The sequence below is a fragment of the Falco cherrug genome, chromosome 5, assembly GCF_023634085.1.
Source record: "Falco cherrug isolate bFalChe1 chromosome 5, bFalChe1.pri, whole genome shotgun sequence".
In the NCBI taxonomy this organism is placed as follows: Eukaryota; Metazoa; Chordata; class Aves; order Falconiformes; family Falconidae; genus Falco; species Falco cherrug.
Genome location: NC_073701.1, coordinates 60,846,629 through 60,863,041, shown reverse-complemented (window position 1 = coordinate 60,863,041; position 16,413 = coordinate 60,846,629). Strand labels below are relative to the sequence as shown.

The 16,413-nt window shown below is 39.5% G+C and overlaps 1 long non-coding RNA gene across 1 annotated transcript; it reads left to right on the top strand.

Moving 5' to 3' along the window:
* The first annotated feature begins 1,512 nt into the window (after positions 1–1,512).
* Positions 1,513–8,362, top strand: LOC129736119 (uncharacterized). The gene is made up of 3 exons (XR_008732300.1): positions 1,513–1,556; positions 7,690–7,874; positions 8,026–8,362. It is a non-coding gene; the product is annotated as an uncharacterized LOC129736119 (long non-coding RNA).
* The last annotated feature ends 8,051 nt before the right edge of the window (positions 8,363–16,413 follow it).

The following is a 16,413-nucleotide window of genomic DNA, read 5'->3' as shown; positions in this document are numbered from 1 at the left end:
ACCTTGGTTTCCTCAGTTACAGAAAACTCCAGACATAATTGCTACCTCTTATCAAATGATGCAGAGAGTGTAAGCTAGTCAGGACTTCTATCTACTACCTAACAAATGCAGCCATTTAGTGTTAGATAAAGACCAGAGAGAAAGGAGCAGAATCCTAGCCTGTTCCCAATACAAATATCCTAATTGTTAAGTTGCAGATTAGACTGGCTTTTAATTGTTTATATCTTGATTCCTAAAATTGTTAAGCTTTGTTGAGAATAGCAAAATCCCAATATGGGTTTTAACATGGCAGGAAGATAGCTCCTTTACCCCAGTACTCTGCAGTCTCTGTCCATACAAGAATGCACACAGCAATAGGAGCAAATTCCCTACACCTGCACTGCTTGCTACTTAGGACAAGCAGCTGGGGATGATCAGCATTTGGGCAGGGCACATGCATTTCAGATTCCTAGGCAAAAGGGAACCCTTTTAGATCCATGCAGTATACCAGTACTTACTAAGCGTGAACATACAACTGTGGCCTTTCGGGAATTATTCTGCTGTAGCTGAGATATCTATGCTTCAAAAGAAAAAAAAAAAAAAAAGGTAGGTATTCCTTCTTTATTTGGTATGGTGCATAAATGTTTCTAGAGAAACAGTGGATCTATGGAGGGTCCTACCTAGTTCTCTCTGGAAATCCAGGCACGATGTGTGAGAGAAGAAGAAATAAATGGGCAGGAGAGGGAAGAAAGAGGCAAGAAACAGAACAGGTGATGATTGGAAAGGCTGTCTTGAGGGATATTTAAAAAAAAATTCCTTCCCACATAGGGAACAGTCATGTTACTCTAGTGGAAACCAGCACAGAGCAAAGAGAATCGCCCCTGCAGACCATTTCTGCTCAGATGAGAAACTGGATCAGCAGAAGCCCTTCTTAATAAAAGCAAGCAGGAAGGAACAACCCAGAAAAAGGTTCATCCCATCCTCTCAAGTCCTGGCACTACTCTGTTTAAAGCAGAACAGTGCTTTCAAACAACAAATTATTGTAGATGGAGCTTTAGTTAGCTGAGAATAATTTTGATGTTGCCAACAAGATCTTTATGGGGAAGCCAGAGTACAGAACTAATATTTGAAATGCTCTCCCACCCTGACCCAGTGAGAGGATGTCCTTGTGCATGTCAGTTGTTTTTCCACACCTGATAGCTTAGAATTGTAGATCTGCAGGAAGACGGTGACATTTGTCATCCAGCAAAGGCTTCATATTGAGCTTCCCACTAAAAATAATGCAATGAAATGGTGACAAGTGAAAGGATCCAAACTCGGCACCTCCTCATGGTAATTTGAGTTTCATCTTTTTTGCCACAGGAGTGTGATTTCGGTCTTTTGGCTTCCCATCTTTACCTTCCTTTCCTTTGTTCCTGTATCTTGCTTTCTATTATATGACTGTGTGTACCTTGGAAGCTTAAATGATAGAAAACAGTACAGTGACTGCATCATTCTTCCCCTCACCCCTGTTTCTTTGCATGTTTACAGATGTCTGGAGCTTCCTCTTTCAAAAGTACTGCGTGACACAGAGCTCTGTAAGCATTTCCTGATTTATGTTACAAATAAGATGTTAATTATAATATTTATTTAAATTAAACCATTTGTATGCACATAGGGTACTTTCAAAACCATTTTGTTCACAAAATTGCTGCTATCATTTATTACTACATGAATATTAATTGTTTTAATTAAATTGCAGTAATATGAACGTTACAGACCATAAGGAATAACACACAATGCATTCATCAGTTAATTGCAAAGGGGAATGGAGGGAGCATCAAGACTGTGCTATAACCAGTGGGAAGACAGTTATTCAATGGGTTAAGGTCTATGTGTACCCGTCAGATATGTAAACACCTCATGCCTCCAACAGACCCTGTAAATTTAGGTTCAACTTGACAAATATACGCTCAGGAGTGTACATTATTGTATTAATATTTTCATAATTTAAAAGAAATAAATCAGAATTTCCAAACAAGCAGTGTTAAGGGCATGCAAATCCAGAACAAGGGGAAAAAACATCCCCATTCTAAGCAGGCCACAGCTCTATGAAGACAAAATGCCTAAAGTGGGACAAGCAGGCAGCTCTTGGCTGAGCTCAAAGCTCCCTGAAATTCCTGGGGAACAGTATTTTAAGCCTTGACATTTTAAACAGACGAGCATTTCCCTCAGCCCATCCTCTCTGCCTTTTCCCCAGTGCTCACATATCTTTTTAAATACCCATTACTTGGATGCTGTGGTCACACAGCATCAATTTCAAAGCTTTGCTTCCATGCACAGAACTAAGCAGCCACAGGAGCAAGGCTTTGAAGAAACAAAAGAGACAAGCGGCTGAGTTCACACAGCCTTGAAGCACTGAGCAGCAAGGAAGGACAAGGGAAGGGGAAACTCGAGGCTGACGTCAGAACCAGCATTATAGACCTCCCTTATAAAGGCCCTTGCTTTTCTTCAGAGGGTGAGATACAGGGCTGACCCTGGTCCAGTCCTGGGATCCTTGGTCCAGTTGCACTTAGAGCTTGACAAGGCTTCTCTTCAGAGAGCAGGGAACTGATGATCATCTGATCATCAGGACTGCCAGGATGCTTGGGGATGGGAGCACTTGCCCTGTGAGGAGCAGCTGAAGGAAGGCCGCTTCTTCAGCCTGGAGAAAAGATGCCTTCAAGGGGACCCAATAGCACTCCCCTGGTACCTAAGAGGTGGTTACCAGGAAGATGGAACCAAACCCTTTATAGAGGTGTATGACGACAGCAAGACAACAATGGTCATACATTAAAATGGGAGTTTCTGACTTCAAATATAGGAAAATAAAAATCTCAATAAGGAAAACTAAACATTGGAACAAGTTACCCAGGTGTTGTGGAAAAAGCCTGGGCAACCTGCTGTGAATTCAGTGCTGGCCCCACTTCACCCAGGGAGTTTGACTAGGAGACCTCCAGCATCCTTTTCAGCCTGAATGAGCCTATGAGTCTGTGTGGCTTTTATGACTAGAGCTACACCAGAGGAATGAAGCCTCAGGGTGTGTGTTCTAATGCAAATTAGTCTTGCTCTGGAAAAGCCCTGAAGTCTCAAGAGCTAATTTATAACATTCCACAGCACTGTGAAATAATATGTGTAAGATAAACTCAGGCTGTGTCTATTCTGTACATTATATGTGCTACTCTAGATAAGAACTTAGAAAGATAAAACCCTATCTTTAGTCAGTAATGATTTTATGGCAATATTTATTATTTCAGAGTTTTGCTGCAAGTCCTTGCTAAGACTTCTAGTTTTGCAAATCTAGCTATAGCTTTCTAACTCAGTCGTACCTTTACAAAACCCAAAATCAGTATTTCTTAATGGACAGAGTTATTTTAGATGCCACGATTCTGTGGAGATATGAGCTTTTCAGATCCAGGTTGAACAGAGCCACAAATTAATTTTATTCATATTTTGAATGACTATAATCCAGAAATAATTAAAGGTTTATTTTCAGCCGACCATGTCAGAATAGTGATCCAACAAACCTGACTTTCAGCTTAAGGTCTCTGCTATGCCATACTGGGACTTCAAGGGGACTGAACGTTTCCTATTATTGACACCTCATATGATGCCCTGCATAAACCGTATAAGGATTTGCTCTTTATTAATTATGGACAAAAATAAGGCCAGGACTTCTGTTCACATGTATCAGGAGTTTTGTTCTTGGTAATATTTGTTTGCTTTTATTTCTACATGTAGTGACACTAAAATGTAACAAACAAAATCTTAAGAGGTGAGGAAGATATCACCATGGCTTATTTCCACTTTGTGACATATAGCACAAAAACGTATTTGAGAACAAAGTGGATCTGGAGCTATGGATCTTACACAAGTTCTGTGATGTGGACCCAATACGGCACCAAATACCCTGTGAAATGCACTTGTCTGATTTCCTTCTTGTTCAGGACAATTGAATTCAAATGGGAAGAAATGCAGAAAACAGCCATTAGATCAATTAAGAAAAGGTAGGCTTTAGAGACTAGGAGCTCAGCTTTCAACGTGGAGTTGAGAGAAGACAGGATTTTTCTCTCTAAATATATTAGAGGTTGACAGCAGGAGGAGGGAAGACCTATTAAAGCCAAGGAACGACACTAACATGAGAACAAATGGATATGTGGTATGACTCAGTTTAGGCTGGGAGTTAGAGGAATATTTACAGGAATGGCCTTTCAGTATGAGTAATGAAGAGGCAAATAACTTGCGCAGCTTTAAGATAAAGCTTTATTAACTTTATGACACAATTTCTGATGATGGCACGTATCCAGGAGTTCCCTTCAGCCTTATGAAATGTGTTAACAAGACATATCTACTCAGACAATGTTCCTCCTCCATGATTGCTATCTAAGGATAAATTTAGGATGGGGAGACATACTCTTCCATGTGACTAGCAGAGCAATCTTGCATCTTAGATCAAGAGAGAACATTGCATAATTTGTTCATGCCTCCTTTGCTTAGAACAGAACATCCTTTTACTTTAAAATCTTGGCTCCCCAGAAGATTATAGGAATTTTGTCACTGATCACAGTAAAAGACAACTGTATTTTTATGTTACAAACCAGTATTTTATGGCTAATGATATGGCTGCTCAAAGTTAAATGAAGGCAAACACTGGAAAAGTCAACCTCCTAAATCACAGGAGTAATTGTCAGAGAAAAAAACATGAAAACCTCTCTATTCCTTGTTACTTCTTGCTTGCTTCTTACCAAGCTTCGGAGGAATGAAAAAAAAAAACAAAAAACCCAAAACCAAAATGACCCATAAAGGTAATAATCAACAGTGCTTGGGGTAAAGGACATTTTATTCAAGGGAACGGTGTCTAGATACCTATAATTCGAAGATAATATGCAGTGATAACATTAAATCAAAAAAATAGTTTTGACACAAAACAACATACTCCTTAAAAGAAGAGCTGAAATTGCTGTTGCAAAATAAGTATGTGGCCAAACCCCCCCCACATCTCATAAAAGCATATTATAAACTAGTGTGAAATCAGATTAATAAAAATTTGACGATGAAATGAAAGACTAACAAATTCTTAAAGAAAAGAACATCACACACAGGAATGAGGCTTAAAAAAAACCATGAAAAGCAGGACAAATGAAAAAAGAGAGGTTATATACAGGTTGTGAAGTAGCCAGCAACTGTGTACTGTGTATATTATGGTTGCAGCTGTAGTATAAAACCCCTTTGCACTCTCAACATAATCTGTTTAAATTATGGATTTGCAACCCTAAGATTTCCTGTTGCCATGACAGCATGAAATAGTTGTTGCCCATCATTATGGATCATGTGTTTTAGGAATTTGATTATATTGCTGTAGTATGTAGGTTACTTGGAAAACACCTTGCTGCTTTTCAATTTATTTAATTTTTAGGGAGATAGGGCTTATGGATTCTTTCAAAAGGCACAATTATGAAGGGAGAAAGATCAGAAATATAGCAGGTTCTGCTCTCAACAAAATTAATCTTTCTATGAGTACAAATACTGTACTGGATACCTAATTAACATAAACCATAGTGCTATAAAATTCTGCAAATCTACACCAGAGATCAGGCTTTGCTAATCTGGAATGATGGTTCTGTGACCAATGGAAACATGAAACATTTTCAGCACATATAACCCTTTCTATACCTGAATGCTATAGTACTAATAACTAAGTGCACTGCAATATTTAAGGTATCAATTAACCTTGGAAAGGGATGGGCTTATGTTTGTATCAAGATATCCCCATGCTGTGAAAGTTCTTGGCTTTGTTTATTTTGGTGGGACTTTTTTTTTTTTTTTTCCCTTCCTGACTTACATGGTACAGCAGAGGGGAAGTAGGTGCGGGTCTTATTGAATTCCTTGCTGTTTGCAAAGATTCAGTCTTCTAAGCCTCAAGTAGAGTAAACCAGAGGAGACAACACCTCTGGCAAGAAGATGGACAGACAGAATATCCTCTACTCACAGTTTTGGAACAACTTCACACTTCTGATTGAACTCTTAAAATACTTTTATGTTTAATAAAAACATAGGTGCTTTATTTTTGAACAATACAAGCAAATACATCCTCAGTTTGCAGAGGATTACCATTAGGAGTGCTCACCCCCAGGCTGAAGCACAACAAAGGTCCCTGCAAGGTCTCCAAGGGCAGGTGGCCACTGGAACACTGCTGGGAGCAAAGAAGCCAGCTAGCTCTGACATGAGCATGTCTGCTTTTCTGCTGTTGCCTGTAGCAGAATGATAGCAAAATACAGCAAAATTTCTTTGGTTTCCTTCCAGCCCATGCAGCATATAAAATCATACCATCTTTCTGAGAGGCATCACAACAATGTAGTCTGTATCTCAGAAAACAAATTTTCATGATTAGCCGTTTGCCAAACAGGAAAATGAATATGAGGTTCTGTTAGGGTGCCATCAGTGGGATAATGAACTTGGGCAAATACATCACGATCTTGTGTCACAGCATCAGCTAACAGGATTAATGGGCTGATTTTATCCCCTTTGGTCTTATTTCAAACTCCTACGTGTGATTATTGTAAATAGCTTAGTGTTTTTTTAAGCAGAGTGAAACAGGTATATTTGTGTACCCATAAGCCTCGGCCTCTCTGTCAGATAAGGTATGGACAAGCTCTTTTTCGGGCAACACAGATTTTTCTGTATTGAAGAGGAGCAGTGGAGAAGAAAACATGAGCAACATTTGCTTCTTAATTTTTTCTATCATTAAACATGGCATATAACTGAAAAGATAAAAAACATGATAATGAGTTTGGAAAATGCAAGAAATTATCTTTAAATTTGAGGTGAATTGCTGAATTAATGTGAAGAACTGAGCTGTGTATATGTTTATATATATATATATAGATGTATATTTATGGCATCCAACTGCCTCTGCTAAAGATTATCAAATATATTTATGATGTGTGAAAAGCAAAGTTAAGCCTCACAGTAAAACACAGCTAAAGGTATATACTACTAAACTGAAATATTCAGGAATATGCAGAAATTCAGTTGGTTACATTAATAAACTGTTATAATGCTTCCTTGCACTATTTTGGCCTGTAACAATTAGCACTATCCCCAGCAATTCCCAAGCCTGGCTTGGATGCTGTACGCTCCAGGGAGCGCTCCTACAGGCAGCAGGCTCACAGACATTTCGTGTCCCAGCTCTGGGCACAGGGCATGCTGTGCCAGTGCCTCTGGGCCCATGAATGTTCCTGGGCACATTTAGTTGACCCATATATGGAGTCTACAGCATCTGACACACACGTGGCGCGGCAGGGATGATAAATAATGATGATGTTGTGAGAGCAAACAAGCAGCTTGCCTCAAAAGCATTTACTGGCTTATATCAAGTGCTAAGCTCTACTGTTATTTGATAGAATTTGGATGACTTAAAGGTGACTATATTCCTAAATGTCTCTGCGTATGGGTTTACAGTTTATTATATGTACGTTTTTATAGTTTATTATATCTGCCTCCCTGTAAAGGGCCCTTTATTTTACCACCATCTGCTGCATGATCACACCCTGCATTCTTGTGAGCGCAGCCAGTGGCACGATAACAATCCAATGATATAAAAGAAACCAAACAGTAGTAAAAGCCAATTCTTTCAATGGTTTTAAGCAGTATTAACAACATTAAACTGTTCCACTTCCCAACAATTTCCAGGAGCTGTATGCACATTGCTGTGTAAGTAAAACACCTTTCGACAGGCCGCCTTTGTTCAGCCATCAAAATTCAAATGTCAGTGATCGCCCTGTCAACCAGAAGAAGCTATATCTTGAAGCCAGATGCAACATTAACCCCACCTCTGTGGGTATTTGGAATTTCCTACCCCACTTTCTTGAGAATCGGTATGTATCTGCAAGTTTACAAGCACATAAATACGCTTAAAAGTGGGCAGGGTTGGGGTTTTTTGGGGGGAGGGGTTGGTAGAGGGATTTGTATGCTTTGTTAAACCAGAGTCTACTTTATTTCAGCATTTTCCTTCCCTTTTCTCAACAGAGCTGCTCTGTGAACAATCCTGTGAAGCTTGTATGAAGCAGAGCTGCAAGAAGTTGCAGAAGGAGGTAGGGAGCCTCTGCAGCTATGTGAAGAGCCCAGGGCTTTGTCACAGATGATTAGGACAAAGTATAAAAGCTGCTGATTGCAGAATGGGTCACCTTAGTTGTCTAGATCGAGGGAAACTGAGTCAAGGCTCTTTGGCCAGGCTTCCCTGTGGACTGGCAACAGCAGCCTATCTCCTCTAGAAACCTCATTTAGCTGCTGGTGGTCAGCTGGAAAGCATCCCAGAAAACTCCTTGTTATATAGTGATTAATGTCTAGCAAATCACTGTTTTTCCTGATCTGAGCCTGGACTGGGCTGGCTAACGAGGCATTGACACAGATGAGTAAAAGTAGCCTCCTTCATAACAAGCTGACTCTGAATGCACCTGCCTCTTCTACCTTTCATTAAACTTGCCAGTTTACTAATGTTCAAAAAGCTGCATTTTCTCTTCCTCAGTTAACTATTTCATTTCAGGATGTTAGCCCAACTGTAATCTTGTGGTCCAGTTTTGCATACTGTAGTAACATGGGATTTATTTTGCTTTAACAAGTCCCTCTGCGTTACGCTTGAAGCAAATACATTTCTTAGCTTTCCCAGAACCCATAAAAGAGATCCCTATAAACATGACAGGACTTGCTGACAGAGAAAGCTATTCAGAGGACATGCTCAGAGCAAATGCATGCAGCAAAACATCTAACGCATCCAAAAGGAATTACATCACAGAGGGCACCTCAGCATGTTTATCCTTTCATGGAGTGCTAGTAATTTGTGTTTTCTTACTTCAGTAGTCTAACAGTTCTTTGCAAGTGTGCAAGGACAAGCCAGATTTCTATTATGTGGCATATATAATTCACATGAAATGTAAAAAAAAAAATAAATATCAGACATAGCCTTTCCAAAATTCTTTATTTCAGTAATTTGTCTGAGCCTGTGTATGGGTCTACCAGAAAATTCAACTTACAGACATAGAAGGTGGTATTTATATTTAAAGTATAATATGCAGGCCAGTCATGCTTATTTGACCATAAATGCATTTTTACTTTCATGACTGGAACAAGCTGATGAAGGAAGTTTTACATACTTTATTAGCAATTACCCTGGACACATAGTACTAGTATGCATCAGAACAAGCAGTCTCCAAGAATACAATGGAATTCAACAACCTGAAATGAAGTATGACAGAACAGGCCTGGCTCTCAGAGGTGGTGGAGCTAGCAGGAAAATACGTCTATAAGCCACTTCTGGGTTATGAAGACCAAGAATGTCTATGAACAGGAATGCGTCACCCCCACTCTCCAAAGAACCAAGCCTTAGGTACCACCCCAGAGTGCTTGTTTAATTAGAACAGCCAAAGAAAGGCAGAAGGAGAGGTTGAGATTTGGCCTACAATTTGGTAGACTTATCCTCATAGCTCAGAGATATCTCTTAGCTCTATAGCTTTCACAATGGAAGATGAAATAAAAAAGCCATTCAGTCGGGAGATTCTGTACATTTTCCAGTGAGATTCAAAACACTGAAGTTCTGTCTCTTCAGATTCTGCAATCTCTGTATAAAATGTAGGAACTGAGTTTTTCAGTCTTGCTGTGTAGTCATGATTCTGCTTTTTTTCCTGCCTAGAGTCTTATAAATTCATCCATGTAATGAGCTCCCCAGACTCGTCCTATTTATTACAATACTTACAAATCAGAAAACCACCTTTAGAACACTTTCTTTTGATAGATGCCAACCATTTCAGTAGCATCTGTCTACTAGCAAACAAGGATGAAAACATGCAGTCTATGGTGGAGCCTGGGTGTTTTCGGCAGAATTTTAAAGGAATGTTTTCCTGTCCCATCCCAGTATTGATGCCAATCCTACACTTAAAGAAATAGGTCAGCAAGAGCTGCATTGCCTGGGGTCCTTATTATCCTTCTGCTGCAGTGAAATGGAAGCTGTCTTCAAACGCTGAAAAAGAAGATAGAAAATTCTGTTCAAATAGATCTAAATTTAAAAGCTAACATTACAGATCTTGGTACAGCACAGAAAAGAAGCTGACTTGCAGCTGACCTCTCTCAGTCCCAGGCACCCTCTTACTCCAGGGTTTTGGTATCCATGTCAGTACAGACCATCACAGATAAACACAAGGATAGGCAGAGAAATTTGAAGAAGTTTTCAAGGAGTTCAAACAACTGTCCTGTTTTCTAGGGAACAGCAGCAGTCTGGTGCATACAGGTACTATTTTGCATTACTGTGCTCTGGGCTTTTCTGTCTGTCTGTAAGTTTTGACTCTTAATGGTATTTCCTCCCCCATGAATAGCACTGCTGTAAATTCAGGGGCAAAGAGTTGAGCTGCCGAGCAGAGAGGATCAGAGAGCATGCTGGTTTCTCAAATATATGACAGTAAGACATGAGGCAAAGGGTTCTCACAAAGGTCTCAGGCAAGACAGAGGTAGGTAAGGAGTAATTCTGCTGGGGCACTGTCCTGAGCATGAGAAGATGGAAGAGATAGATGTTACCACTATCAGGAGCAGAGAGAGACAGCCAACAGCAACCAGTTTGCTACCTCCTGAGTGGTCCAGTGGCACACAGCAGCAGGCCTGAAGGGTGTTAATCAAAGGACATGGTTGTGACATTGAGAGGAGCTCACTCGGCTCATAAAACTGACTAAGCTTCTGGAGCACAAACCTAGACATCTGCTGCCCATTCAAATTCCACACTGCTGCGTAAATTGCAGAGGTATACAGTTAAGACTGAGAAAGTAAAAGTAAAATCAAAATTGCCCAAGTCTTAAGGTCCAATGCAATATATTTTAGTTTATACTTTAGCATACTTTTGCCTGCTTTGGCATTAAAGTAATGAATTCTTGTCAGTGGATATTTTGTTGAACTAGGTAACAGGCTACTTCTTTCACTTCACTGGCAGAGCCAGTGCTGGACTGATATAAAGTCAGACATCTGCATGCTTGGCTATTAAATCTACAGGGTCTTATTCCTAACTATACCCCAGAAAAGCATGACAGAATGACCTATAAAAACAAACAAAGAAATTATAGCCATTCTTGTAAAGGCTAGGGAGGGAAAAATACACCCCAGAAAAACCCCAACACTGAAAAGGCAAAGTGACTTTCCCTTGGAGGTAATCTGTCTATACAGGAAAACTCAGTGGTATGGTTCTGCAGTTTCACATTTCACCTAAACACAGAAAAGGAGCGAGCTTATTTCTCAGCCTTTATGTGAGCTAAACTCTCAACTAGACTGCAAAGCTTATAGTACAGAGCTACAAACAGAAAGAACTGTTTGTCTGCTGGAGTGGTGCCAGATTCAGTCTCTGGTGTCCTGCATGTTTTCCCACATTTCTCTCGGCCATTGCAGAATCCATCTGAGAGTAGAGTGCTGAGGCTCTAAGCAATAGTCCCCAGAACCCATTTCTGAATGGGGTATGGAAATAGTGTTTTCTCAAAAAGATGGCATTTCTGTCACTCCTGTGTCACATCTAGTAGAACAATGCTTTCATTGATTTATAGCAACAAAGCGACTGCTTTTTCAGAGCATGACATTTACTATTATCTCTTTGCAAAGCACAACAATCTCAGGGCAAGGGAAAGAAGACTTGGATATTGATTAAAACAAACTTGATTCATTAAAAATACTGCTGACATTTCCACTGATCTGTGGTACTCTTTTCCTTCACATTAAACAATGTAGTCATTTAAAGCTTTTAAGGTCACGGTTCTACAAACACACTGTGTTTAAGGTACATGCCATTTACCCATTCCTTAGCCTAAAGAAGAAAAAAAAAAAAAAAAAGGGAAGAAAAAAAAAAAGAAAAGAAAAAAGGGAAGAGGAATCAAGTAAGGGTTGGGTGCCACAGCTTGCATTGCTTCCCCTGCTCCAGAGCTGAGCTTCCCCCTGAAGGAGGAGGAGAAAAAGATTTACCAGTTAGACACATGTAACTACTTCACACACAGACTCCTTCATTAAGTAATGGCAAGACTTCACACTGTTAGGACTACCTTTTTATTCATCCCTGATGTCACTTTAAAATCACCATTACAGAAGAAGGTCCAGCAAAGCGCAGCCAGCACCCGCACGCTCCAGAACAAAACCTTTAAGGCAGAGCTCCTGCGAGTCCAGCTCCTAGCACCCACCAGCAGCCTCATCTGCCAGCAGTTCAGCTCTCCAGCAGCATATGACTGTACCCTGTTCCCTGCTGAAAGTAAGATTTAAGATTTTTATGATTTAACAGTACAGTTCCTACAGTTTTGGTACACAGCATGGAACTGTTTAATTCACTCTTTGTTTTACAATTAAAGTGGGAGAACGTATTTCTACAGAATTTCCAATATCCAGTAGCGTTACTGCCTCAAGAAATGTTACTAACAGCCCAAATGTGGCAACATTTGCCAGGAACATCACTCAGTGCTCTGAAATGCCAAGCCTGTATCAATTGTTTGACTTCAGTTCTAAGGGATCGCATTCTCTCCCCGGAGGAAGACAAATTTCTCCATTAGGCAGTGGTCCTGGAGAGTGAGAGAAACCAGTCTCTCACTAGGGAAGCTGCCTCATAGCTCACAATCCTGTCACAAAAGGCTGAAAGGCAGGTATATGCTTGTAACTATCTAAAGGAAACATAATCTCTGGAAATTTTTGGCTCTGGAAAAATCAATAGTTAAGCATTCAGTTGACTGTGGAAGAATGTTGTCATTTTATCAGCCCAAGACTTTTTCTCAACATAATTTTTTATCTAGGCTTTTCTTTCATGTAGGCTTTTCTGTTTGCATCACTGAGACAAGTGACTTGGTCTCAATGCATATACCTGCAATTGTGTTGGAATTTGTCCCTGAGCCGCCTTCTGACTTCTTGGGGACAACTGGATATTCTAAAGCCTTTTTGAAGGTCAGGGAAAAGTTATGGTAATCCCCTGCTTTTTCATTTGTCTGTATATTGACTAATGGTAAATATCCTGAATACTGAGGCAAAATGGTCTCAAAGAGGCCCTAACGAGGTGAGAATGAAGTAAGTCTCCTGTCTTGATCATTCTCCAAACAAGAGGGCAGATTCTAATTTCATCTTAAGCCTTTGCTAAATAATAAAACCTGAAAGACCAGGAGCATTATTTTTACACTGTGAGAGGCTGATAAAAGGCTAGAATCAGAAAAAAAAGAGAAAATCTAACCAAGATGGAATTTGCTCTCATGACACAGAATGATGTTTGCCTTTTGATAAGTGCATGTGATCTTTGTTTGCTTGTTGACCAGACCCCCATGTGCCCAGGTGTGTATTTTGGAAGCAGAAGCAGTGCAGCTCACCAGTCACTAGGCTTTAACGTGCAGTCCAGGATATTTCTGAGTATATGCATGGCTCGTCTCACAAACGCCTGATGAATTTGCACTGTGTAAACTCCTGTGAGCAATTTCAGAATTTATAGCATCTATATGGGAGTTGAATTGCTGCACAAAAAGTTTGGTAGACAAAACGGTCTACCTTTCCATGCAGAAAGCACACTTTGAAGCAGTCATCCACAAGCTGATATCTGAGAAGCACATTGACACTGAAGAAAATATCACAGAACTTTTGAGGGCACGATTTCTTATTATCGTTTTTTAAAAGCATCCAGTAATTACTCTATTCCTGGTTATTCCAACAATAAAGTCTGCCCTAACATCACTCAGCAATGATTTTTGTTATAATTACACCATTGCAGACAAAGAATACAGCATGTTAATGAGCATGGTTACCATCCAAGCATGAATTCAAAGCGTTTATGTCCACACAGATTTGATAATACCAATGTGGCATATTTGAACGATCTAGAAAAATAAATAAATAAATAAATGGAAAATTATCTGTCTTGGTGAATTACTTCTGAAATAGAGATCTGATCCTCCTGGGGGCATTTTAGACTGCCTGCAAGAATACAAGAAATACAAAAGATATTTCCAACTGCATTACAGTTGAAACTGGGAGTGGAATTGGAATGACTTTGGAAATTTCAGAGTACTCAAGGTAATTCTTTATAAAGGGGAACTGCAAGACTTCTCTTAGCATACTTTACCAAGTCTATTCCCAGCCAGACTTCCTCTTCCCATTTTGTATGCAGATTAGGACCTACTGCTGTCAGGTACTACTGCTAGATCAAATGTGAGGTGGAGTTGTACCACAATTCCCAGAAGACAGAATTTTTTTCCTTCCTTTAAGAAGAAAAAATTATCCATTCTAAGGAAACTCAAGATCTAGCCATTTGATTTTAGGATTGTATGAATTTTGTTTTACATTCATCTCTCTCCTATGGTATGATATTGTAAAATGCCTTCATTATATATGAGTTTGCTGATATTTCTAGAGAGATCCTTAGAGACAGAGCAAACCTCAGTGAAAAGAAAAGCTACTGAACAGAAACGTAAATGGAATATTGGCCTATTGCTAGAGAAATAAGTCACATTTTTAAATGCTTAAACAAATAGCTGTAGAGTCATAGTAAATTTCTAGAAGAGAACATCTTGCATATCTTGAAGCAGGACAATCAATTTCAATCAAGAACAATGTATAGCCTTACATTCCTAAAAATATCTAAGAGGGAAACAAACCTCCTTCTGCAGAGATCAAGAAAGGAATTGGTTTAGTTTCTGAAGCTTTTTCAAGCTGGAAATGTTTGACTACTGAATTCTGCAGCATCAGATAAGTGTTGATTTACAGGCAAAGTAAAAAAAACCAAAAACCCAAAAAACCCACAATAAAAATTTGGTCTTGCAGGAATTCCAGTTATGAAGATATCTGTCTGGGTGTTTCAGTTATTTATGCACAAACAACATCCTTCCTTCAATTTCTTGCTGCCATGCATCTCCAGCTGTGTCAAAACTACAAATTAAGATGCTTGCTCTTCAGCCAAGAAACCTGCCTTTCCTCTGAATCACTAACCTCAGTAGATGTTATACCCTGGTAAATACAAATTCCATAAAGAACTGCCTGCTACCACAGGTACTGATGAGAGGAGTAGTCTTTTATATACAAACCCATTAAAAAGCTGTAATAACAGAAAAGACACAAAGATTCTGCAGATCTGGATTTTGTAAATAACATAGTTAGTTTATTGCCAGTATGTTGTCTCCTGAAACACAGTTCAGTTTTGGATGTGTTGCTGTAAGAAGGTAATCTACCTGCAAACTGGGCTGGGGTAACTTTGTAAGGAAGGCCAGTGTGGACTCTTGAAAATGTCAGAGTACAGCACAAGTTTGGATAGACCATGTTGGTCGTGACTGCTAGTGGAGATGAAAAATCATGGAGATACAGTTAGTTCAATTAGCTCACTCATGCTTCTTTGCCACCTTAAAACTACTTTTACCTTAGTGTTTTCATATAGTAGATACCATGTTTTCTTTGCAACCTTCTGGTTCATCAGATAGATAATAGTAAATAGGGTTTGCGATGCTAATTCTTATACTTGCTTATTATCTTACTTCTTTCAGAACATTGCTGGACTAGGTAGTAACCTCTTAAGCCCAAGGCCTCAATAATTTTGCTGGTAGAAACATGCAGAGTAGAAGTCTGCGAGGTAAATGATGAGAAAAATGGCTAGCAGGAAGGATGACTATGTGAATATGCTGGTTATTTAAATGAATAATGGAAATAGGAGGTGGCATCAGTGAAAATGAGAAGAGATTCTGGACAAATCTTCCTGAATGTTAAACTGAAGTTAATTACTTACAGTCTAATTTTGCCCTGCCCCCTCGGTAAGCTTTAAGAAACCAAGCAATCTGGCAAATGTGATGTCCTATGCATCTCTTCATTATTATACTGTTTTTAAAGGTATGCTATTTGCATTCACTAAAACCATGAAGCACTATGTATCTCATGGCAGAAGGAGCGACTACATTTTAGTGACATACCAGTCATGGAAAGTGTGTTTGAGGTTATGATGGCTTTAGACTGGCTGCTGTCAATCCATTGGTGCCTGTCAAAAGGGCAAAGGATCAACTGGTGCACCATAATGGTGGGAGGACTTTGCTCTGCAGGTCATTATCCAAACAATTAGTCTTGGCTTCCTTGATGCTGTGAGAGAGGCTGATCTTTTAACTCCCATTTGCCCAGGCCAAACAATTCCATTCAGCCAAAAGCTTTAATTAATACAAAGCCTGTGATAAAGCATTCAAAAAAACAGGAAAAAAGGCAAGTGGGTAATACAAACACAATTAGTATGCAGTGCTCTGAAATTTAAATTCTGTTCAGCCTAGCCTTGCTGGAAGAGCAAATAACAGAGGTGCTATCATTGCTACTGATCAGCTTAATACACCCAGGAATTGTGCAGATAGAAATAAGAGTCTATTTTTCATGCCTATCTAGACCTTTTCATGTCCTCCCTGTTCTTTT